The sequence below is a fragment of the Lissotriton vulgaris genome, chromosome 4_1, assembly GCF_964263255.1.
Source record: "Lissotriton vulgaris chromosome 4_1, aLisVul1.2, whole genome shotgun sequence".
In the NCBI taxonomy this organism is placed as follows: Eukaryota; Metazoa; Chordata; class Amphibia; order Caudata; family Salamandridae; genus Lissotriton; species Lissotriton vulgaris.
In genome coordinates, this window is record NC_141691.1 from 48,894,717 (window position 1) to 48,921,677 (window position 26,961).

Consider the following 26,961-nt stretch of genomic DNA (forward strand, 5'->3'; position numbering starts at 1 on the left):
GAAGGTCAGGATTCTATAGGTTTCTTGATCAGGTGTCTTTAGGTTTCTTTTGTAGGTCAGGTGTCTTTAGGTTTCTTTTGTAGGTCATGTGTCCATAGGTTTATTTTGTAGGTCAGGCATCTATAGATTTCTTTTGAATGGTAGGTATCTATAGGTTTCTTTTGTAGGTCAGGCATCTATAGGTTTCTTGGTCAGGTGTCTGTAGGTTTCATTTGTAGGTCAGGCATCTATAGGTTTTTTGTAGGTCAGGCATCCATAGGTTTCTTGGTCAGGTGTCTGTAAGTTTATTTTGTAGGTCAGGCGTCTATAGGTTTTTTGTAAGTCAGGCACATATAGGTTTCTTTTGCAGGTCAGGCATCCATAGGTTTCTTGGTCAGGCATCTATAGGTTTCTTTTGTGGGTCAGGCATCTATAGGTTTCTTTTGAACGGCAGGAATCTATATGTTTCTTTTGAAGGTCAGGCATATGTAGGTTTCTTATGTAGGTCAGGCATCTCTAGGTTTTGTTTAAAGGGCCATTGGTTGATTCTTGAATCCAACCTGACAAGGAAGCTGGCAGTCAAACATCCCAGCCCTGGCAATCAGTTGTCGTCGGTCTCAGTTACACTGGTTGCCACACCTATCCCTGGTCATGAGAATCATTGGCCGATTTAAGAAGAAGCCTCTGTCCACCATTGGTTCTCCTCTTGACCAATCACAGACTCCTTCAATCAGAATCCGCGTGTGCCCTGCATGATCCGGGCATGTCAGGGCCTCTTACACAGGAGCCATCCGTCTGCTGGTCCCAGGCAGTTTCCAGTTTGCATATTAGTCCCAAACTGATCAAACCACATACAGCAGGAAGGGGGAGTGGATCTGGAGAGCCCTGGCTGGGACAAGAGTCTAAGAGGAGGACAGGGCACCCCTGCTCCCCAGCTGCCCTTTTTACTGTACCCGGACTACCGTGGCATTCATGGGGGAAGGAGTTGGAAGGCTTAAGACATCTCTGTGGAATCTTACAGACCTGTCTGGGGGTCAACAAGGGAGCCCGGGCTGCCTCACTGAAGTCCTCCATTATATGTAACAATCTACATAAAGGAGTCCCACGATGGCTTCCTGTGGCCTGTCAGTAATGCTCAACCCACGCACTCCAAGTTCACCTTACCATGTCCATGAATGAAAGCTTTTCACTCATGTCACACACAAATGGAACAAGGAGCCACGAGGCAAACCAGCAGACCATTTAACAGAGAGACCAAAAAACTAAACTTACCTTACCTGCCAGACCTTGGATCATCACTTGAGTCTTGGGCAGGGACTTCTGTCTCCTTAGCTTCCCACCAGTGAAAGGATGATAACATCCTCTGAGTATCCACCACTGGACTCACGGTACAAAGATGTCACTTTGCGCTTTGTGCAGCCCACCTTGTCTCAATTCAAAGTCAAAGTCAAAGTCAAAAGCCAGCTTTATTTGATTACTTAAAATCATAAAAGCAACAAGACAATACAGTTTATAACAATTTTAAAAAGTTTTTTACATATCATGTAATTCATATGGTTAAAAACAATTAAAAAATCAGTCTCAATTCAATTTGACCTCCCTCTTTTGGTCTCAATATGCTTCCGGCTCTACAGACCTTGATATGGTGGCCTATCTTGCTGCACATGGGGCAAGAGCATCCATTGGGCAGCTTGGAGCTGTAGACCCCTTTACCCACAACCTGGCTCTTCCTTGTACGTGATGCCCTTCCACTGTTTTTCATTGTGGTCTTTTGTGCTGTGATCTTGTCGCTGATGCATGGAAGGTTCATTTCTTGTGCCCTCGCCTCTTGCTCTCTTGTTGGTGAGGGTGCAGGTGATGGCAAGGATTTCAATGGATTAAATGTTACTCAATAATGAATAAATACAGATGGCCTTTAAAACTTGTCAATGTCCATGAGTCAGGTCTTGGGTGGAGCACTGCCCCGGGCAGGAATGCCACTTCACTCTGTTCTCAGTTTTACCTGGTGTAGCATCTTGTGCAGAAACACCAGTGATCGCGGACATTTTCCACCTGTTGGAAGCGTGTGGAAACCATTTGCATGAAAGCAGTTCTCAGTAAGCTGCATGCTTTGAGACATGAGCATGTCCAGCGTGTTATTCCCCATTCAGGAGGTTAAACCTCATGATGCCCCGTAACCCATGGCGGTTGTGTAGGAAAGAGACTACTCTTGAGCAGTCCCCCAAAAACAAGATGGTCATCTGTGGATCTTATGTTTGGGTGTAATGAATTCCATAGTATGGTCACTCGAACAGAGAAAGATGCGCTCATGTATTCAGACAGGTATAATGTACTTGGAGCTACAGTAATGTTATTATGTATTCCTCGTAACTAGCAACTGTGAAGTTAGGATTTTCTCTTAAGTTTGACTTAAGACAAACTTAAGACAAACTTAAGACAGACTTAAGATAAACTTAAGACAAACTTAAGACAGACTTAAGACAGACTTAAGACAAAATCCTAACTTTACTACTACTAAATGCCTTCTGTGAATAAAAAAAGTAGTACGTTTAGGATTTTGTCTTAAGTTACTTCTATGAATCGGGCCCAGTCAAACACCAAGCACTAGATGGGAAGCCCTTTTATTAGTTGATATAGATAAACGCTGTGGCCTTCCTACTGATGGCCTGAAACTCTCAATGCATCGTCTGAAGGACTGACACTATGGCACAGAGACGTCATGCTCTCATAGAGCTGTAAAAACCACCAGGTCCTGAGGGGACAAAATGTTCATCACTAAACACAGCAAGAAATGTCGGGCCACATGTACAACACTATTTTGCATTTGCAAATGGATTTGCGACTTGTTTGTGCAGGCAAAATGTGAATGGGCTATGTACAATTCCTCAATAGCAAGTCTCAATTTATTTGCGCTGTTTAGAAATTGCGAGTCGCTATTAGGAAGAGGGGTTCCTTTCCAAGTAGCCTCCCCAACCCCATGTATGAATGTTTTACGACCGCAATTGCGGTCACAAAACACTTGCAAATTACCACCCTCTTCAAGTGGGTGTGAATGCACTTGCAAAAGGGAAGAGGTCCCCAGGGGACCCCTTCCCCATTGCAAATGCAGGGGCAAATATTTTTAGAAGCAGGTAGTGGTCCCAGGCACCCCTGCCTGCCACTAAAAAATGAAACAAAAATGTGTTTTTTAAAAAAATGCATTCCGTTTTCCTTTAACGAAAACGGGCTGCATTTAAAAAAAAAAACCTGGTTTATTTAAAAGCAATCCCAGACATGGAGGTCGGCTGAGCCCAGCAGGCCACTGTTAGATCTGGCACCATTGGCGTCGGTCTCCCTTCCATTTTTGCTGTTGCCTCATGTGTTTTTGCTGGTGTTAGATGCTTTGGGCACTGTGCCACTGCTGTCCAGTGCCACAGTGCAAGTGCTCCCTATTGTAAATTGATGTATTAATCAGCGATTCCATGTTTGGCTATTTTGTTTACTTGTCAGACCCTAGTGCAGTGCACTGAGTGTGCCCAGGGCGTGTAAATCCAAAATCTGCTGGTGGGCTTGCAGCACTGGTTGTGCCACCCACAGAAGCAGCTTGTAAAATGTGTCTAAGGCCTGCCATTGCAGAGCCTGTGTGCAGTCTGGGTCTGTCATGCTGACTGGGCAGGTGCACCCACTCGCCAGTCCCTAAACCTTCCCTTTTCTTCATATCAGACACCCCTATAGTAGGCCCAAGGGCAGGGTGCATTGTAAGTATAAGGTAGGACAAGCCCTGATGTGTGTGGCATGTCCTAATAGTGAATTACAGCCGTTTTCGTTTTTTCACTATTGCGAGGCTATCTGTTCTCCATAGGCTAGAATGGGCAGTTAGATTATTACATTCTTATCATCCTAACTGGCTCAGAGAAAATGGTAGAAATTCGAGTTTAGTATGCCTGGACTCAGAATGATATAATACATCTTTTAGTGAAGTTGGTTTTAACATTCTGTGTTTGAAAATAGCACTTTTAGAAAGTAGGTATTTTCTTGTCTAACTATCCAAAGCCTGCCTCTGCTAGGTTGTGTATTCCTTTTCTGTATGTTTGAGTGACAGGGCTGGGGGATCCCAAGAGACAGGATGAGTCAGCCCAGTGATGAATAGAGAGATCTGCATCTAGATAGGAGGGAGGAGTTGCACCAGAACCTTGAATAGGGCATTGCCTGCATTCCACAATGCTGGCTCCACCTCCTGGGGAGCGGCTGATGTCTCTGCCCTGCACACTGAAAGAAGAGAAGGAGTCCTGTCAACAAAGTGCTCAAGGGCTGTACTTGCCTTCCACAATGCTGGCTCCACATCCAGTGGGGCGTCTGATGTTTCTGCCTTGCACGGTGAAAGGAAAGGAGAAGTCTGGTAAACAGAGTGCTTCGGAACTGATTTGGACTGGGCAAAGGCCCCTCTCCCCTCAGAAAGCAAAGGAGTTTGGGGTATAAATATTGGGACCTTGAGCCCATGAAATGTGATCACTTTTGGACTACAAGAGGAAACCTTTACTGAGGAGAGGGACATGAAGAAACGGAGGAGAGACTATTCCCAAGCTGAAGTGCTGCTTGGGGGATTGATTCAGAAAAAGGGGGTGGTGATGAACAGAGTGTCTGAATTAAGCAGACCACTCTTACCCAGTCCAAAGATCAGGGCTTGATCCATCACCGTTTTTTAGCTCACTGCACCATCCCAGCTCAGAACTTGGCTATATGCAAATTAGTCTGACCCTGGCCCAGTGCATCATGGGAACAGGGCAGACCAAACTACCAAGCCAATTCTTATACTGGGAAGGAAACAAGCTACCAGGGACCGGCTTCTGGCATTTCAGCTTGGGGGATTGGCCTGCAGTGGTTGCCTTACTGCCAAAGGAAGGAGAAAGGAGCTTTGTGTACTTTGCTTTTAACTTGTGAAGGATCTCCAAGGGCTTGGAAAAGAGCTTGCCTCCTGCTGAAGTCTCAGGGACAACAGACTTCAGCTCCCAGCTCCCGAGAGTCCTTGTGGAAGTGCCTGCTGCTGTTTTGGGCCTTCTGAGGGACTGCGTGTCGCAAGGAGCTGGAAGCGCGACTCAACGAAAACAAAGCATGTTGCTGCTGCTGACGTTGTACTTCTGAACAAGGGTGTCGCCGCTGGAGTTGTCGCACTGCACCGCATCGAGAGAAGCATCTTGCAACGAAGAGGAAGCGTGTCGCCATCGCTGTTGTTGCCATCGTACTTCTAAACAAGAGTGTCACCGTTGGAACTGTCGCATTGCACCGCATCGAGGAAAGCACTTAGCATCCCCCGAGAAGCGCTCCGCCATCGGAGCTGCTGCCGTCGCATTTCTGAACAAGGATTTTACCGCTGTAGTTGTCGCATCATGCGGAAGCTTCACGCAAACGTGGGAGAAGAATGTCGCAGCTGAAGCTGTTGCCGTCGCACTTCTGAACAAGGGTGCAGTCCACTCATTGAATCGAGAACTTCTCACATCCCCGGAGAAGCATGCCACATCTGGAAGATCTTGACGTCTTTATTTCTTTGCTCCTGAACTTTGCCGCCTTTCCCTCGCTGCGACATTGCTTGTCGTGGAAGCGCAAGGCATCTTAAGAACTACAACTAAACTAAGCTAAAACTACCATCTTAAAGTAACAGTATTGTGTATTTTTGTTGTTTATGGTCTTGTGGTAAATCTATATAAAGTATACTTATTTCTTATATAAAAACGTGTGTGGTGTCCATCTGTAGTGTTGTCACTGGGTTACTGTATGTGGTCACAAATGCTTTACACACTGCCTTTGAGATAACCTTGTCTGCTCGTGCCAAGCTACCAAGGGGGTGAGCAGGGGTTATTTCAGGAGTGTAATCCCCTTATCCTGACTAGAGGCAAAGGTCCCTATTTGTCACAAATACCTACCTTTGTCAATAGAGACTCCCAAATCTAACAGCCACCATCCCTGGGAGGGCCAGTTATTCCCAACGGGGACGCAAATTGCGAGTGGCTCATTAATATTCATGAGCCTCACATTTTGCAACCCAATTGGGAATCGCAAACAGTGTCTGAGACATTGTTGTACATTCATTTGTGCGAGTCGCGAATTGCGAGTCGCAATATGGCACAATTTGCGAATCGCAAAAATGAATTGTCGTACATCTGGCCCGTCATCTATAAAGTGCTATTGCGGTCAGTTTTGTCTTACCTTCCTCTCCTCCCATTTCCACCATGTTGTTCCTCTCATTGCCAATCACCTCCTCGCACCACCCTGCCAACAGCAGATATTACCTCGGCTGTCATTTTCTTTGATTTTTTTCGCAACTCTAGCAGCAATTCTCCACTTCCACCAGGCCCTTCCCTCGTGATAGGTGAGTATTCAAGCATCTGTGTCCAGTCCAAGAAGACATATTGCAAGTAGGATGAGTCGGAGGTAGCAGCGCCTCTCTGTCACCACACATTCACCATCTGCTGGGGCGCTCTGTGGTGCTGACCCTCCTCCCTGGTGATGCCCGTCTCCTCCCCTGGGGCGGTAAGAAGAGTACCACCCCCCAGGATAACACATGTGGAGGCTTAAACTAAAGCATTGCAGGCAGGTCTGTGGCCAAGAGTCCAGGCTAAATTTAAAGCATCACAGGCTGAGTCTGAGGTCAAGAGTCCAGGCTTAAATTAAAGAATCACACGCAGGTCTGACGCCAAGAGTCCAGACTTACATTAAAGAATCACACGCAGGTCTGACGTCAAGAGTCCAGACTTAAATTAAAGAATCACACGCAGGTCTGACACCAAGAGTCCAGACTTACATTAAAGAATCACACACAGGTCTGACGCCAAGAGTCCAGACTTACATTAAAGAATCACACACAGGTCTGACGCCAAGAGTCCAGACTTACATTAAAGAATCACACACAGGTCTGACGTCAAGAGTCCAGACTTACATTAAAGAATCACACGCAGGTCTGACGTCAAGAGTCCAGACTTAAATTAAAGAATCACACGCAGGTCTGACACCAAGAGCCCAGACTTAAATTAAAGAATCACACGCAGGTCTGACACCAAGAGTCCAGACTTACATTAAAGAATCACACGCAGATCTGACGTCAAGAGTCCAGACTTACATTAAAGAATCACACACAGGTCTGACGCCAAGAGTCCAGACTTACATTAAAGAATCACACACAGGTCTGACGTCAAGAATCCAGACTTAAATTAAAGAATCACACGCTGGTCTGACGCCAGAAGTCCAGACATAAATTAAAGAATCACACGCAGGTCTGACACCAAGAGTCCAGACCTACATTAAAGAATCACACACAGATCTGACGCCAAGAGTCCAGACTTAAATTAAAGAATCACACGATGGTCTAAGGTCAAGAGTCCGGACTTACATTAAAGAATCACACGCAGGTCTGACGTCAAGAGTCCAGACTTACATTAAAGAATCACAAACAGGTCTGACGCCAAGAGTCCAGACTTACATTAAAGAATCACACACAGGTCTGACGCCAAGAGTCCAGACATACATTAAAGAATCACACGCAGGTCTGACAACAAGAGTCCAGACTTACATTAAAGAATCACACACAGGTCTGACCCCAAGAGTCCAGACTTACATTAAAGAATCACAGGCAGGTCTGACGTCAAGAGTCCAGCCTTAAATTAAAGAATCACACACAGGTCTGACGCCAAGAGTCCAGACTTAAATTAAAGAATCACACGCAGGTCTGACGCCAAGAGTCCAGACTTAAATTAAAGAATCACACGCTGGTCTAAGGTCAAGAGTCCAGACTTACATTAAAGAATCACACGCAGGTCTGACACCAAGAGTCCAGACCTACATTAAAGAACCACATGCAGGTCTGACGCCAAGAGTTTAGACTTAAATTAAAGAATCACACGCTGGTCTAAGGTCAAGAGTCCAGACTTACATTAAAGAATCACACGCAGGTCTGACGTCAAGAGTCCAGACTTACATTAAAGAATCACACACAGGTCTGACGCCAAGAGTCCAGACTTACATTAAAGAATCACACACAGGTCTGACGCCAAGAGTCCAGACATAAATTAAAGAATCACACGCAGGTCTGACAACAAGAGTCCAGACTTACATTAAAGAATCACACACAGGTCTGACACCAAGAGTCCAGACTTACATTAAAGAATCACACGCAGGTCTGACGTCAAGAGTCCAGACTTACATTAAAGAATCACACACAGGTCTGACACCAAGAGTCCAGACTTAAATTATAGAATCACACGCAGGTCTGACACCAAGAGTCCAGACATAAATTAAAGAATCACACGCAGGTCTGACACCAAGAGTTCAGGCTTAAATTAATGAATCACACGCAGGTCTGACGCCAAGAGTCCAGACTTAAATTAAAGAATCACACGCAGGTCTGACACCAAGAGTCCAGACTTACATTAAAGAATCACACGCAGGTCTGACGTCAAGAGTCCAGACTTACATTAAAGAATCACACACAGGTCTGACGCCAAGAGTCCAGACTTACATTAAAGAATCACACACAGGTCTGACGCCAAGAGTCCAGACTTACATTAAAGAATCACACACAGGTCTGACGTCAAGAGTCCAGACTTACATTAAAGAATCACACGCAGGTCTGACGTCAAGAGTCCAGACTTAAATTAAAGAATCACACGCAGGTCTGACACCAAGAGCCCAGACTTAAATTAAAGAATCACACGCAGGTCTGACACCAAGAGTCCAGACTTACATTAAAGAATCACACGCAGATCTGACGTCAAGAGTCCAGACTTACATTAAAGAATCACACACAGGTCTGACGCCAAGAGTCCAGACTTACATTAAAGAATCACACACAGGTCTGACGTCAAGAATCCAGACTTAAATTAAAGAATCACACGCTGGTCTGACGCCAGAAGTCCAGACATAAATTAAAGAATCACACGCAGGTCTGACACCAAGAGTCCAGACCTACATTAAAGAATCACACACAGATCTGACGCCAAGAGTCCAGACTTAAATTAAAGAATCACACGCTGGTCTAAGGTCAAGAGTCCGGACTTACATTAAAGAATCACACGCAGGTCTGACGTCAAGAGTCCAGACTTACATTAAAGAATCACAAACAGGTCTGACGCCAAGAGTCCAGACTTACATTAAAGAATCACACACAGGTCTGACGCCAAGAGTCCAGACATACATTAAAGAATCACACGCAGGTCTGACAACAAGAGTCCAGACTTACATTAAAGAATCACACACAGGTCTGACACCAAGAGTCCAGACTTACATTAAAGAATCACAGGCAGGTCTGACGTCAAGAGTCCAGCCTTAAATTAAAGAATCACACACAGGTCTGACGCCAAGAGTCCAGACTTAAATTAAAGAATCACACGCAGGTCTGACGCCAAGAGTCCAGACTTAAATTAAAGAATCACACGCTGGTCTAAGGTCAAGAGTCCAGACTTACATTAAAGAATCACACGCAGGTCTGACACCAAGAGTCCAGACCTACATTAAAGAACCACATGCAGGTCTGACGCCAAGAGTTTAGACTTAAATTAAAGAATCACACGCTGGTCTAAGGTCAAGAGTCCAGACTTACATTAAAGAATCACACGCAGGTCTGACGTCAAGAGTCCAGACTTACATTAAAGAATCACACACAGGTCTGACGCCAAGAGTCCAGACTTACATTAAAGAATCACACACAGGTCTGACGCCAAGAGTCCAGACATAAATTAAAGAATCACACGCAGGTCTGACAACAAGAGTCCAGACTTACATTAAAGAATCACACACAGGTCTGACACCAAGAGTCCAGACTTACATTAAAGAATCACACGCAGGTCTGACGTCAAGAGTCCAGACTTACATTAAAGAATCACACACAGGTCTGACACCAAGAGTCCAGACTTAAATTATAGAATCACACGCAGGTCTGACACCAAGAGTCCAGACATAAATTAAAGAATCACACGCAGGTCTGACACCAAGAGTTCAGGCTTAAATTAATGAATCACACGCAGGTCTTTTTTTTTTATATATTTCTTTTTATTGAACAGTCGACCATTGACAATAACATGAACATAAACAGGCTGGCGTTTCCAATACAGAGGCAAAATCACTTTAGCAAATTAAATGACCAATGTTACATTCAGCTGATCGGGGGGTTTCTGAAGATTTCATGTCACCCTGTCTTCTCGGTGGGGGACAGATGTCCCCTCTATATTCATTCCACGCTCCCCAGATCTTACTCCACTTCCTCCGGCAACCCCGTGCAATGAAGACCGTCTTCTCTCTAAACATACACCAGTCTTCATCTTCTTTCCACTTCCCCACCCGGGGCGGTTGACTAACACCCCACAACTGTGCAATATTCCGCTTTGCGATCATAAAAGCAAGTGTCGCCCACTGCGTGGTGTATGTGTTAAGATCCGTGGGCTCCCAGATATTCAGTATACACCTGCAAACTTCTGGTCTCAGATTTACCTCCAACACAGACCGTACTTCTTCGTGAATATCTCCCCAGTACTGTAGTATCCGCCTGCAGCTCCAGAGTATATGCATCAATGTCCCGATATCCCCACATCCCCGTCTGCATTGGGCGCTCTCCGCCTGACCCATTCCCACCAGGCCCGGACCCGTGACGTAAACTCCATGCAGGATTTTATGCTGCACCAGCTGGAGTCTGGCCGGGATGGCCACCACCCGTAAGGAGGAAACCGCCACTTGCCAATCCTTATCATCTAATTCCAGCCCTTCGCCAGTCCATTTCCCCTGCAGTCCCTGCAACAGGTCTGCCATATGGTTCACCAGCTTCTTATAAATAAGAGAGATGGTTTTCTCTTGCAAATGTCCATCAAGTGCCCTATCCTCGATGGAGGAGGCTTCGGGGAGAGACCTGCCCTCCCACTGCAGGTGTCTGTTCACTGCCTGCCATACTTGCACCGCGCGTGCCGTGGGACCAGTCAGAAGGAATCTGCGCGGCTTCGCGTACAGCGCTCTAAAATAATCACCCCCAGGAAGCAGCCATCTATCCATTGCGTACCTGGGGTCATCCGGTTGCCCATAGACCCTGTGGTTGATCGCTGTCAGCTGTGAAGCTCAGAAATACTTCCGTATATCCGGTAAACTAATTCCACCGTCATACCAGTTTAGCGTGAGCTTGGTGAACGCAATATGCAGCCTTCCATCCCAGATCACATGCATGTCTGATGCCAAGAGTCCAGGCTTAACTTAAAGAATCACACGCAGGTCTGATGCCAAGATTCCAGACTTAAATTAAAGAATCACACACAGGTCTGAAGCCAAGAGTCCAGACTTAAATTAAAGAATCACATGCAGGTCTGACGCCAAGAGTCCTGGCTTAAATTAAAGAATCACACGCAGGGCTGACGCCAAGAGTCCAGACTTAAATTAAAGAATCACACGCAGGGCTGACGCCGAGAGTCCAGACTTAAATTAAAGAATCACACACTGGTCTAAGGTCAAGAGTCCAGACTTAAATTAAAGAATCACACGCAGGTCTGACGCCAAGAGTCCAGGCTTAAATTAAAGAATCACACACTGGTCTAAGGTCAAGAGTCCAGACTTAAATTAAAGAATCACACGCTGGTCTGAAGCCAAGAGTCCAGACTTAAATTAAAGAATCACACGCAGGTCTGACGTCAAGAGTCCAGACTTAAATTAAAGAATCACACGCAGGTCTGAAGCCAAGAGTCCAGACTTAAATTAAAGAATCACACACAGGTCTGATGCCAAGAGTCCAGGCTTAAATTAAAGAATCACACGCAGGTCTGACGCCAAAAGTCCAGGCTTAAATTAAAGATTCATGCGCTGGTCTAAGGTCAAGAGTCCAGGCTTAAATTAAAGAATCATACGCAGGTCTGAATCCAAGAGTCCAGGCTTAAATTAAAGAATCACACGCAGGTCTGACGCCAAGAGTCCAGGCTTAAATTAAAGAATCACACGCAGGTCTGACGCCAAGAGTCCAGGCTTAAATTAAAGATTCATGCGCTGGTCTAAGGTCAAGAGTCCAGGCTTAAATTAAAGAATCACTTGCAGGTCTGAATCCAAGAGTCCAGGCTTAAATTAAAGAATCACACGCAGGTCTGACGCCAAGAGTCCAGGCTTAAATTAAAGAATCACACGCAGGTCTGACGCCAAAGAGTCCAGGCTTAAATTAAAGATTCATGCGCTGGTCTAAGGTCAAGAGTCCAGGCTTAAATTAAAGAATCACATGCAGGGCTGACGCCAAGAGTCCAGGCTTAAATTAAAGAATCACACGCTGGTCTAAGTTCACAAGTCTAGACTTAAAGAAAGCATCACAGGCTGGGTCTGAGGCCAAGAGTCCAGACTTAAATTAAAGAATCACACACAGGTCTGATGCCAAGAGTCCAGGCTTAAATTAAAGAATCACACGCAGGTCTGACGCCAAGAGTCCAGGCTTAAATTAAAGAATCACACGCAGGTCTGACGCCAAGAGTCCAGGCTTAAATGAAAGAATCACACGCAGGGCTGACGCCGAGAGTCCAGACTTAAATTAAAGAATCACACACAGGTCTGACGCCAAGAGTCCAGACCTAAATTAAAGATTCATGCGCTGGTCTAAGGTCAAGAGTCCAGGCTTAAATTAAAGAATCATACGCAGGGCTGACGCCAAGAGTCCAGGCTTAAATTAAAGAATCACACGCAGGTCTGACACCAAGAGTCCAGACTTACATTAAAGAATCACACGCTGGTCTAAGTTCACAAGTCTAGACTTAAAGAAAGCATCACAGGCTGGGTCTGAGGCCAAGAGTCCAGGATTGAATTAAACAATCACAGTCTGCTCTTAGGTCAAGAGTCCAGCCTTAAATTAACTCATCACAGGCTGGTCTGAGGCCAAGCGTCAAGGCTTAAAGCCTCACAGGCTGGTCTGAGGCCAAAAGTCTAGACTTAAAGAAAGCATCACAGGCTGGTCTGAGGCCAAGAGTCAAGGCTTAAATTAAAGCCTCACAGGCTGGTCTGTTTCCCTCCTCAGTGACCTTTGGCTAATTGACTCACAGTGGCATATTTACAACTAAGTTGGCGCACTCCGTCACTTCTGAAACACAGGGCTGCTCCGTATTTACAACAATAGGGTGCATCCTGCGTTTTTCCCTGCGCTGGCGCTAAATTTAGCTGCATAGGGCCAACGCAGGCACCCTTGCACCATAGTGCAAGGGTGCCTGCATTGTGGAAACAATTGTTTATGTGCAGAAAAAAGTGTCCCGCCCTGCACATAAACAATCATATATGGAATTTGTAGCTTGTATGTGGGATTTGTAACTTCTATCTGCTGCTTGTGCAGCACATAGAAATTGCAACTCGTCATTGTGGAACGCCCACCGTGACATCCATTTCCTGCCCCTTTCACACTAAGGATAGCGTGAAAAGGGGCCTTATTCACAAAGCAGTGTTAGGCCATGTTAAGTGACTTAACGCAGCCTTGTAAATAAGGCGAGGCCTCTATCGCCATCACAACGTCAAAAAAAGTGACATGCTATAGGGGCTTGTAAAGATGCCCCCCAGTCTGATGAAAGCTCTTAGGCAACAAGTTGTACTCTAAAAAAGATTCTTTTTTTAAACCAAATTTCAGAAAACCGCACCTTTTATTTGTATGTGTTTGCAACACCTCTGCTCCACAGAAGCTTTCACCTCCGGGCTAATGACTTAATATGCACATTGACACCCGCGCAAATTAACGATAAATGGATGAAAAAAAACTCTGATACTGAACGATGCCGTAAATATTTACAGTAACATTTTCTTGCAAGAATTTGCCAGCCCGGAATCCATTACAGCCTCATCTTGTCTGATTAAATTAGCAAACGGCTCATGAGACCCAGCAGGGCAGAGACAGGTTCCAACAATATCATCAGCGCCGCTTAATGTTCCTCGCGCGAGGCGCTGCGTCACCGTTGGCGCTATACAAAGAAGCCAAATGGTATGGTGGGGAGGGTGTATTGATACCTCAACTCGGCTCGTACAGCAGTCTCTTCTTGGGAGTCAGAGACAGAGGTGAGAGATAGAGGTGAGACAGGCTTCGAGCAAAATCAGTCCCGGCTTAATGTTCTGCCCGCTAAGAAGCCTAAGGCAGCGCAGGGGCGGAAGGGATGTATGGTGTATTTTACGAATGCATGATGTTGCACCGTGAGCAAATACCATGTGGTTGCCTACAATGCGGTTGTTGCAATGACCACGTTATTACCACGCAGGGCTTTACATCGCATGTCGTTTCTACCACTTGCGCTAGATGGCGCGCTGGATTTAGGAATAGTGTTAGAACCGGCTGTCTCTAGTTGGCAGAGGTATGCACTTCTGACAAATAGGGACACACCTTTTCTAGTCAGGGCAAGGGGATCATCCTTTGATAACCCAGGCTCACCCCCTTTGGTAGCTTGGCAGAGCAGAACAGGCTTATCTCAGAGGCTGTGTGTTAAGCATTTATGACCCCATACAGTAATCAAGTGAATACACTACAAATGGACACGACACAGTAGTATTATAAAAATAAGGATTTTTATATAAGGCTTAGCACAAGACCAGATAACGACAAAAATATACACAATCTTAAAAAATACTTTTGGAAGGGAAAATAATAGTTCAAAGGTAGTTTCTTCTTCAGCACAAAGTCTTTTCGTATCAAAGCAACTCTTCTTCCTGGAAACACAGTTCTTAGCAACAATGTAACCCACACGGGAGCTACACGACGTCGAGGCAAAGTTACTCCAAAGGTTCGGCGTCGACCGTGAGGAGCGCTACGTCGAATCCGGAGTCACACGGACCCCCAACAACACAGTACCTTGGAAAATGAAGCACACGATGATCAGCGGCGTCGAGCAATCCGGCGTCGCGTCTTCGGTGTCGATCAGGCCTCCGCAGTCGTCGATGTCGATGATACTGTTGCAAGTGTGAGCAGCGCTCATGGCGTCGAGAGGACACGAGGGCGATGCGATCAGCAACGGTGAAGACACGAGGTCCCTTGGAGCTGGAGCCGAACTCACTACTCACTGGCGTTGCTGCTGGCATCGATCGGGCCCGGCGGCCGGCGTCGAGGAAGCGGGACACTGGAGCCGTTACTCACTATGTCGAGCTGGATTCGGCGACGCCCGTCGGCGTCGAGATTGCTGGTTCTTTCAGAGGTGCTGGCTTCACAGGTTCCAGCAAATAGCACTTTAAGCAGATGAAGTCCTTTAGCCCTGTGACTTCAGCAGGAGACTGGCACTCTTCCAGTCCTTGGAGATTTTCTTAGCAAGCGTGAGAGTACACACACAGTTCCTCTCTCCTGGTTCCTTGGCAAAAATAAAGAAGCACTGCAGGATTCCCCCCAGCAAACAGCACACTGGCAGAAGGGGTAGGCAAGTCCTTAGATCAGCAGGCCTCTTGTCCTTGGTTACAGGGTTCCTTGTCAGAAGTGATCTGATTTCTTAGTTCAGGGGTCCTTCTCTTATACCCCTTTTCGGCTTTGATCCCTTTGTCCATGCAGGGGAATTTCCCAACATCCTGGGTCTGTTGTGGGTGGAGCCAGGCAGAAGCACCTGGCTTATTCACTGAGCAGGGCTGGGTCCTCAGACGCCCAGCAGAAGGTGGAGCCAGCATTGTCAGTGGCAGGAGCAGAGCTATCGGCCTCCTCGCAGGAGGTGGGGCTAGGATCGTCCATGGCAGGCACAGGGCCATCAGCCGCTTGGCAGGAGGTGGAGCCAGCATTGTATCAGGCAGGGCAGGCTATCAGCAACTACTCTCCCTCTACTCTCAACACAAATGTCCCACTCATCCCACACTGACTCATCCAGACCTCTGGAGCCACCAAGCTCCTGTCACACACACGCAAGACCAGCAGAAACCAGAAATGGTTAGACAAGAAAATAGACACTTTCTAAAAGTGCTATTTTCAAACCCAGCGTCCAAAAACCATCCACACCAACGGATGCGTAATTAAACCCCGAGTTCAGGGATACCAAACTCGACATTGCACCATGCTCCCCGAGCCAGCTAGGATCATAGCATTAATAATCCTGGCGGCCCATTCTAACTAATGGAGAGCAGACTACCTCGCAATAGTGAAGAACGAAGATGGCTGTTGTTCACTATTAGGACATGCCAACTTGGTCAGGCGCGTCCTACCTTATACTTACAACGCACCCTGCCCGTGGGCCTACCATAGAGGTGACTAACATGAAGTTAAGGGAAGGTTTGAGGGGCTGGCAAGTAGGTATACTTCCGCAGTCCGCATGACAGTACCAGACTGCACGTAGGTCTCGCAATGACCGACCCGTAGACATTCTTTTACGAGGCCGCTCTTGTGGGTGGCACAACACGTGCTGCAAGCCCACGAGCGGCATTTGTATTTACAAGCCCCGGCACTCCTGGTGCACTAGACTAGGGACTGACAGTAAACCAAATAAGCCAAACATGGAATACAATCAATTTAACATAGGGAGCACTTGCACCGTGGCACTGATCAGCAGTGGCACAGTGCCCAAAGCATTATCCAGCAAAACATCGTAAAACAGTGGAGGCACACAGAAAAAATGGAGGAGAGACTCAAGCCAATGATGTCAGGTCTAACAAATAGTATAAATGACTATTCCTACTCCAGTTAGAGCAACAGCAGGAAATGTGTTGGACTTACAATCCAACATTTTCACTGGTGTTGCACGCCACATAGCGCACACTTGGTAACAATGCAGTCGTTGTAACAACCGTATTGTTACCTACCTGCGTGGTAACAGCATCTTTGTAAACGCTGTTTCCCGTGTTTTACACACCTTAGCTGAGGTCTTACAGTAGTCACCTCGAGGGTCGAGGCAGAGGCTCAACATATGGGTATTGCAGGTGGTGCCCGAAGGAGCCCCACGTGGGGTGGAGGGGATCCAGAATTCAAGAGAAGTCCCTGTCGGGGTAGAAATGAAGTCCAGAATTCGAGGGAAAGCAGCCATAAAATAGATTTTTTATCACAATACACCACGAAGCAATTGTAAAAAGGGAGTCACGAATAATAGATTCATGCCTCAGTAGTAACACGGGGCCTTGAAGCACTGGACAGGTGATGACGTCAGCATCAAGGCGTCTCCATTGTGACCTCTGCCCTCGGCAGGTGAAGTCGTGAATGGAGTGCGGTGACCCGAGGAGGGGCCTGGCTGGAGAGTTACCTTGCTGTATGGTTTTTATCCCGAGCCCCGCCCCTTTCAAAGATGGCGCTCACAGGGTGTGAGGAGACCTCCTTGAGGCTGGAGGCACAGACAAGAGCCTGAAGATACAGGTGCGGCCAGGAGGCTGCGGGTCCGAGGAGGAGACATCTGCTGGACCAGTGGAGCCCCTTCCCCTCGCTCATTTCTCAAGTTCATGAGAGGTTAAAGTTCCCTGACATTGCAGCCTGCGCCAGCCAGGTGTGCAGCACTCAGCGCCAAGTATACTAGGGGTGGGTGGTAAACTCTGCTCCGCCGGCGACATTTGTGGAGTTTTGCCCACTCTGTGAATGTAGATTTTTTTTTTAACCAAATTTCAGCAAACCGCATGTTGGACCTGCGATGGGCAAGCCCAGCACAAAGGGGGTAGCTTGGCTCAAGTGTCAAGGCAAGTGAAGGCTGTCGTGTTAAGCCGGCTTTGACCCAATAATATCTCCTTGTACAACCACCAAAAAGAAGGACACCACACCACTGTTGTAGAAAAATACGATTCCTTTATGTAAAAATTCTCTGTTGTGAATGGGGATCAATTAGGAAAGCACATTTACATTAATTTTGGGTCACAATTTGCTGGGTTTCGATTTTGGAATAGATTCAATAAATAAGCTTAGGAGTACAGTTCATCAATAAATAGAATAAATAGCAGGAATAAATATTGTCAATAAATAGAATAAATATCGGGAATAAATATCTTCAATAAATAGCATAAATATCACTGTCTGTATAGCAGAATAAATACTGGTTCAGTTCAAGAACATCTACAGATTCCTTCTTGTATCGCTGCCACCAATTAAATACTTCAGGAACACTACATTTGCAAATACATTTCAGGTAGGAAAGTTTACTCTTACAGTTTATGACGATTTCACCATTAGTGTACACAGGCTTCTCTGGGCACAACAGGGAATGCTGGGACTCTTTAAGAATCACACGGGGGTTATGCGCGTATATCTAAAAGGCAAGGAAAAGCAGTGAACACTTCATTTACACTCGGCTGCCACCGGGTTGAGATCTCTGTTTGCCGGTGGGGGGTCTAAGCGCGCCTAGGGGTTTCTGTCACCGCTAGCACTCAGGCGGCACCAGTTCCAAGTCTTTAGACTGCCGAACGGGGCTGCCGAAGAGGTCACACAATCTTCGCGCTCAGTCAAATAAATGCCGGTTCACAGTTCCTTTATAACAGCGCTTCCCACCTGAAGAAACGGGCCCACCTCACATCGGCTGCAATCGAAAAGCGATTCAGCCGGGTTCAGCACTTCTCTCGCCAGCGACGGGTTCTCGGGGGCTCCACGGACCTCCCTCCGACTTCCTCAAACAGGGATGGTTCCCGCCCACAGCTACAGCTGCCGATCCACTGGGGAGGGGCAGAGACAGTAGTCCCGCCCAACGAAGGCCGGCCTTTCCCCGCCCCGGTGCACCACCTCACCTCAGTCTGCGCAGGAAGCACTCTACGCTGGTGAAGCTCGGAGACGTCCGAGCTCCTCGCTGGAGGCGCCTGTCACACAAGGGGCACAGTAGACGCTCGCGGTCGCGGCGAACTTGCTCTTGCCTCTCGACCCGAGTCAGTCGTAATTCACCACCGGGGGGGCGGGGAGGCACACGAAAAATCGGCCACAGTCTCTTGGGGGTGACGAGGCACTCGCTGGGCAGACGCTGTAGGCGCGAGGTCACCGCACACACACAGCTGACTGGAACGCCAGTCAGGATCCACACCAGTGACCCTTGCTTGCTCTACTGCCCGCGCTACCAGCTGCCTCCGGGGTCAACAGGGCAGGTGTCAATCTGGTGTCAAGTCTGGAATCTCCTTCTTCACCTAGATCTGGAACATCATTATCCTATCTTGTCTTTTGGTCATCTAAAATGGCCGCCAGGGACTGGACCTTATATAGCCAGTACCCTGAGGTGCTGGCTCATGCCAGTAGGTTCTAGAACCTTCTTTGGGTTCTTTGGGTTAGGCCAATGACATGGCACTTCTGGGGTATTTGGGTCTCTAACAGCCACCATACTGGGGTTCTAGAGCAGCCATTTTGTGTACCTGAGGGAAATAAAGTAATTCCTGTCAGGAATGCGCGCCAAGTAAAAGGGCGCCAAAACCTTGAAAGGTCAGGGTTCATGGAGGCTCCACAGGGAGTCACTCTCATGAGGAAAATGGATGGCCACCATTTTGATGGCATTCATACAGGTTGCCAATCCCAGTCTATAATGTCACAGGTTTCGCCAGGTGTCTTGTGAATAGGTGCCAAAAACCTTGTGAACAACTGGGCGTCAAGGAACATCTAGCCCCATGGAACAGCACACAAAAGGTCCTGGTAGACAAAGAAAAGCGACAAATTTTGGGAGGTACAGGGGAACAAAAGAAATCATAGTGGTGAGGGGACTCTCAGAAGCAGACGGGTCTAACACGCGTCCCCCCCAGCTGAAAGTGGGGAGAGCTACCCAACCCCTTGGGAGTTCTCAACACTAAGGCGGAAATACCTGGAGAGACCGTCTGCATTGGCATGGTCAACTCCGGGCCGGTGTTCCACCCGAAAGTCCATTCCCTGTAGGGAGATAGACCACCTCAACAGTTTGGGGTTTTTCCCCTTCATCTGCATGAGCCAGCGAAGGGGTCGGTGGTCTGTCTGAACAAGGAAGTGCGAACCAAACAAGTATGGTCGCAGCTTCTTCAGTGCCCAGACCACCGCAAAGGCTTCCCGCTCAATGGTACTCCACCTCTGTTCCCGGGGAAGCAGTCTCCGTGATAGAAAGACCACGGGTTGATCCAGACCCTCCTCATTGAGTTGCGATAACACCACCCCAATGCCAATGTCGGATGCATCTGTCTGGACAATGAATTCCTTTGTGAAGTTTGGAGCCTTCAAGATGGGAGCGTTACACAATGCTTGTTCCAGAGTGTCGAAGGCTCGCTGACAATCCTCCGTCCAGATGACTCTCCTGGGTTGCTTCTTGGCCGTGAGTTCAGTAAGGGATGCCACGATAGTGCCATACCCCTTCACAAACCGTCTGTAGTAGCCTGTGAGGCCCAGGAAGGCTCGGACCTCAGTCTGGGTCTTGGGGGGTTTCCAGGCCATGATTGCCTCAATCTTCGCCTGAAGGGGCTGCACCTTTCCCCGGCCCACCAAGTGACCTAAGTACACTACCGACCCCTGTCCAATCTGACATTTGCAGGCCTTGATCGTCAAGCCAGCCCTTTCCAGGGTTTGGAGAACGGCCTGCAAGTGCTGCAAGTGATCCTCCCAACTGCTACTGAAGACAGCTATGTCATCTAAGTAGGCAGCAGAGAAGGACTCCATCCCGGTGAGGATCGTGTTCACCAGCCGCTGAAAAGTGGCAGGAGCGTTCTTGAGCCCGAAGGGCATGACACAGAACTGGTAGTGTCCGTCAGGTGTGGAGAAGGCTGACCTTTCCTTTGCTCCATCAGTCATGGGAATCTGCCAGTACCCTGCAGTGAGGTCAATGGTACTGAGATATTGGGCAGCTCCCAACCGGTCAATCAGTTCATCCGCCCGTGGGATCGGATGAGCATCTGTTTTGGTTACCGAATTTAGTCCTCGGTAATCCACACAGAATCGTAATTCCGGTGTGGCGCCAGGTGGAGCGGCTTTGGGCACCAAAACCACCGGGCTAGACCAAGGGCTACTTGAAGGTTCAATGACCCCTAGCTCCAGCATCTTAGCTACTTCACTTCGAAATGCTGGCCTTCACCTTGTCAGGTAGCCGGTAAGACTTGGACTTCACAGGTGGGCTGTCTCGTGTGTCCACATCATGGGTACACAGGTGGGTCTTACCCGGGAAAAGGGAGAACAGATTAGCGAATGACCCCAAGACCTGGCGACATTCCTCCTGCTGCTCAGGAGTCAGGGATGGCGAGAGTTTCACTCCCTCCACCGACCCATCCTTTTCTTGAGACGCAAAACGGTCAGGGAGAGGCTCTGTGTCCTCTTCCTCTGATCCATCAGTCACCATAACCAACATGACTTCGGGCCTCTCGTAGTGGGGCTTGAGGCGGTTGGCATGTAACACCCGATGTGGATGCCGAGGGGTCATCACGTCCACCAGGTAGGTAGCCTTGCCCATCTTCTCCAACACCTCATAGGGGCCTGTCCAACGGTCCTGGAGGGCACTCAGCTCTCCAGGCTCCATCACCCACACCTTCTGACCAGGCTCCAGCTCCACTGGGTGAGCATTGTGGTCATACCACGCTTTCATCACAGACTGGCTGGCTTCCAAGTTGTCAGAAGCTTGCTTCCACAACTTAGCCATTTGGCTCCGGAAGGCCAGCATGTAGCTCACCACGTCCTGGGGAACTTTCCGAGGAGACTTTTCCCAGGAGTCCCTCACCAGGCTGAGAGGTCCACGTACAGGGTGCCCGTACAAAGCTCAAAGGGGCTGAAACCCACTCCCTTCTGCGGCACTTCCCTGTAAGAAAAGAGCAAACAGGGTAGGGGGACGTCCCATTTCCTCCGCAGGCTTTCGGGTAGACTTCTGATCATACCCTTTAAGGTTTTGTTGAACCTTTCCACCAGGCCATTGGCCTGTGGGTGATAAGGAGTGGTAAACCTGTAGGTCACCCCACACTCCTTCCACATTGCCCGCATGTACGCTGACATGAAGTTGGTCCCCCTGTCAGACACAACTTCCTTGGGGAATCCCACTCGGGTAAAGATCCCCATCAGGGCCTTCGCCACTACCGGTGCAGTAATGGTTCTCAGAGGTATTGCCTCCGGATACCTTGTCGCATGATCCACCAGTACCAGGATGAACCTGTGACCGGAGGTTGTCGGCGGATCTAAGGGCCCAGCAATGTCGATGCCCACCCTTTCAAAGGGGGTGCCAACGACGGGAAGTGGTTCCAGGGGAGCCTTCAGCTTCATCCCTGTTTTCCCACTGGCTTGGCATGACACACACGACCGACAGTATGTATCGGACGCCACCCTCATTCGAGGCCAATAAAAGTGGGGGACAAGCCGTGCAAAGGTCTTGTCCTGTCCCAGGTGTCCTGCCAAGGGAATCTCGTGAGCCAACTCTAATAGGAAGGCTCGGTAACACTGTGGGACTACCAGGGCCCGTGACAGTCCGTGCACTGGCACCCTGGGCTCACTGTAGAGGAGTCCATCCTCCCAGTAAACACGATAGTTCCCAGACTCGTTACCTGCTGCCTGGGCTTCAGCCTGTTGCCTCAGACCCTCGAGGGTGGGACATTCCCTCTGTCCCTTGCTCAGTTCCTCCCTGGATGGTCCTCCCTCCACTCGCCACTCAGCGGGGATAGGCAGATCCTCCAACGGAACCATGTCCTCCTCCGCGGACTCCGGGTCCATCTCCTCCGATTGCCTATCCGTCTCACGGGGCACGGACATCGAGGCAGGCTCCTCCTGTCCTCGAGATGCTCCCTCATCGGCAGCTGGGTGGGCCATTGTTCCAGGCTCCAACCCATGCGACTTCTCCTCCTGAGCAGCCGCCGACCTGGTACTCACACAGGCCCAATCAGGTGTACCCAGCATCTCAGAATGAGTCCGGTATTCCACCTCCTTCCAAGCATTGTGCTCCATATCATTGCCCAGCAGACAATCGACTGGCACGGCGGGGCTTACGGCAACTCGAAGTGAACCTGTAACCCCTCCCCACTCAAAGGGAACCTTAGCCACGGGATAGTGGCTCATTCTGCCGTCAGCCATCGCTGCTGGATGAAGTACGCCTGGAATCACCTGCTCTGAGGACACCAGATGACTCCTGACTATAGTCATACTGGCTCCTGTATCTCTCAGAGCTTCCCCTCTATGGCCATTGATGGTGACCCATTGCCCATACTTGGTAGTATTTGGGGGCACCTGGATCTTTGGAACCATCTCCCGATCACCCAGGGACACTAAGGTGACACCCGCCCACTCCCTCCCCTTAACTAAGGGCATCTCCCTCCTCCCCGAGCGCTACACTCGCAACCCCCGGGGCCTTTCCTCCAGTGGGAGGGGGTGGTCTCTTTGGGCATTTCGCGTCTCCCTTATAATGTCCAACACCACCGCACTCAAAGCAATGGACAACCCTTGGCTGCTGACTCTGGCCAGGATTAGGGTTCTTTCGCGGGCTAGCATTAGAGTTGGAGAAGAAACCTTTCCCCTTAAAGTTATTTTGGGGGCCTTTGGAGATCTCCTGTTTCTTATTATCTCCCCCCTCTTTCTTCTGGGGAGTGCCCTGTCCGGACTTCTGAGAATCTCCTCCCGTCCCCTTCGTGGACACTCGGGTACTTACCCAAATGTCCGCCTCCTCAGCAAGCTTACGGGGGCAAGTAAGTTTGCTGTCTACCAGGTGCTGCCTCAGCTCGGGAAGACATTTCTCGAGTAGATGTTCCTTGAGTATGAGATTGTACAACCCTCGATAGTCTTCCACCTCACTAACTTGGACCCACCCATCCAGGGCTTTCTTGGCATAATCCAGGAAGTCAACCCAATTCTGTGAGCTCAGTTTATGGCTGCCCCTAAACCTCTGCCGGTATTTCTCGGGGGTCAACCCAAACTTTCTGATGAGCACCACCTTCATGGCAGGGTAGTCTACCTGATCCTCCCGGTCTAGGGCCAATAGGGCATCCCTACCTGTTGGAGGCATGTAGCGATACAATCCACCACCCCAATGCTTCTCATGGATCCCATGGGCTCTTAAGGAGACCTCATAGGCTGCCAGCCACTTAGCTATGTCATCTCCAACAGTATAGCTAGTGACCACGTCCTTGGGTAAGTGAGGCCTGAGCTCCCTGGTAAATTCCTTAGACTCAACACCCTCCGGAGTGATGTTATTGGCTCTGAGGTCGAGTTCTCGTAGCTTGAACTCGTGTTCCATCCTCTTCCCTTCCATCTCCAGCTTAGCTAACTCCCACCTCAATTGTCTTTCCTCTCTTCTATCAGCTAACTCGGTCTCCGACAACCCTCCTGTTGATGCACTGCTGCCCTCCCGTGAGGTTACCTTGGGGCTGATTATCATCTCACCCACCCCCAGGGGGCATTCCGCAGCTCTCTCAATGACAGTACCCCTGTCTGACTCCTCCTCCTCTACCATACCCTCCGGATGCGCCTCCACCCAGGCTCGCAGACTAATGCGGAGCTCCTCTCTTTTGGCCCCTCGCCTAACGAACACTCCCCTTTCCTGACAGAACTCTTTGAGCTGCGCCACGGTATAGGTCTCCAGCTCTGACATATCGAATTCCATCTTGTCAGTAAAAAGTGTGGACAACCACCTCGAAGTAGGTTACAAGGATAGGAACTCTGAGGGTCACCTCCACCCACCTCCAGAAGAGAATTTGGAAAAAACTAAATATTGAATTGGAGGGCCGCTGGGAGAAAACTCCGGGTGTGTACCTGTGGAGCACACAGAATTATTATGGGGTCCAAAACAAGCACGGCTCGTAATCCCACCCGCTGAGCACCAATTTTATGTTGGACCTGCGATGGGCAAGCCCAGCACAAAGGGGGTAGCTTTGCTCAAGTGTCAAGGCAAGTGAAGGCTGTCGTGTTAAGCCGGCTTTGACCCAATAATATCTCCTTGTACAACCACCAAAAAGAAGGACACCACACCACTGTTGTAGAAAAATACGATTCCTTTATGTAAAAATTCTCTGTTGTGAATGGGGATCAATTAGGAAAGCACATTTACATTAATTTTGGGTCACAATTTGCTGGGTTTCGATTTTGGAATAGATTCAATAAATAAGCTTAGGAGTACAGTTCATCAATAAATAGAATAAATAGCAGGAATAAATATTGTCAATAAATAGAATAAATATCGGGAATAAATATCTTCAATAAATAGCATAAATATCACTGTCTGTATAGCAGAATAAATACTGGTTCAGTTCAAGAACATCTACAGATTCCTTCTAGTATTGCTGCCACCAATTAAATACTTCAGGAACACTACATTTGCAAATACATTTCAGGTTGGAAAGTTTACTCTTACAGTTTATGACGATTTCACCATTAGTGTACACAGGCTTCTCTGGGCACAACAGGGAATGCTGGGACTCTTTAAGAATCACACGGGGGTTATGCGCGTATATCTAAAAGGCAAGGAAAAGCAGTGAACACTTCATTTACACTCGGCTGCCACCGGGTTGAGATCTCTGTTTGCCGGTGGGGGGTCTAAGCGCGCCTAGGGGTTTCTGTCACCGCTAGCACTCAGGCGGCACCAGTTCCAAGTCTTTAGACTGCCGAACGGGGCTGCCGAAGAGGTCACACAATCTTCGCGCTCAGTCAAATAAATGCAGGTTCACAGTTCCTTTATAACAGCGCTTCCCACCTGAAGAAACGGGCCCACCTCACATCGGCTGCAATCGAAAAGCGATTCAGTCGGGTTCAGCACTTCTCTCGCCAGCGACGGGTTCTCAGGGGCTCCACGGATCTCCCTCCCACTTCCTCAAAAAGGGATGGTTCCCGCCCACAGCTACAGCCGCCGATCCACTGGGGAGGGGCAGAGACAGTAGTCCCGCCCAACGAAGGCCGGCCTTTCCCCGCCCCGGCGCACCACCTCACCTAAGTCTGCGCAGGAAGCACTCTACGCCGGTGAAGCTCGGAGACGTCCGAGCTCCTCGCTGGAGGCGCCTGTCACACAAGGGGCACAGTAGACGCTTGCGGTCGCGGCGAACTTGCTCTAGCCTCGCGACCCGAGTCAGTCGTAATTCACCACCGGGGGGGCGGGGAGGCACACGAAAAATCGGCCACAGTCTCTTGGGGGTGACGAGGCACTCGCTGGGCAGGCGCTGTAGGCGCGAGGTCACCGCACACACACAGCTGACTGGAACGCCAGTCAGGATCCACGCCAGTGACTCTTACTTGCTCTACTGCCCGCACTTCCAGCCGACGCAGGGGTCAACAGGGCAGGTGTCAATCTGGTGTCAAGTCTTGAATCTCCTTCTTCACCTAGATTTGGAACATCATTATCCTATCTAGTCTTTTGGTCATCTAAAATGGCCGCCAGGGACTGGACCTTATATAGCCAGTGCCCTGAGGTTCTGGCTCGTGCCAGTAGGTTCTAGAACCTTCTTTGGGTTAGGCCAATTACATGGCACTTCTGGGGTATTTGGGTCTCTAACAGCCACCATACTGGGGTTCTAGAGCAGCCATTTTGTGTACCTGAGGGAAATAAAGTAATTCCTGTCAGGAATGCGCGCCAAGTAAAAGGGCGCCAAAACCTTGAAAGGTCAGGGTTCATGGAGGCTCCACAGGGAGTCACTCTCATGAGGAAAATGGATGGCCACCATTTTGATGGCATTCATACAGGTTGCCAATCCCAGTCTATAATGTCACAGGTTTCGCCAGGTGTCTTGTGAATAGGTGCCAAAAACCTTGTGAACAACTTGGCGTCAAGGAACATCTAGCCCCATGGAACAGCACACAAAAGGTCCTGGTAGACAAAGAAAAGCGACAAATTTTGGGAGGTACAGGGGAACAAAATAAATCTTAGTGGTTAGGGGACTCTCAGAAGCAGACGGGTCTAACACCACACCTTTTATTTGTATGTGTTTGCAACACCTCTGCTCCATAGAAGCTTTCACCTCCGGGCCAATTACTTAATATGCACATTGACACCCGTGCAAATTAACGATAAATGGATGAAAAAACTCTGATTCCGAACGACGCCGTAAATATTTACAGTAACATTTTCTTGCAAGAGTTTGCCAGCCCGGAATCCATCACAGCCTCATCTTGTCTGATTAAATTAGCAAACGGCTCATGAGACCCAGCAGGGCAGAGGCAGGTTCTAACAATATCATCAGTGCCGCCTAATGTTCCGCATGCGAGGCGCTGCGTCACTGTTGGCGCTA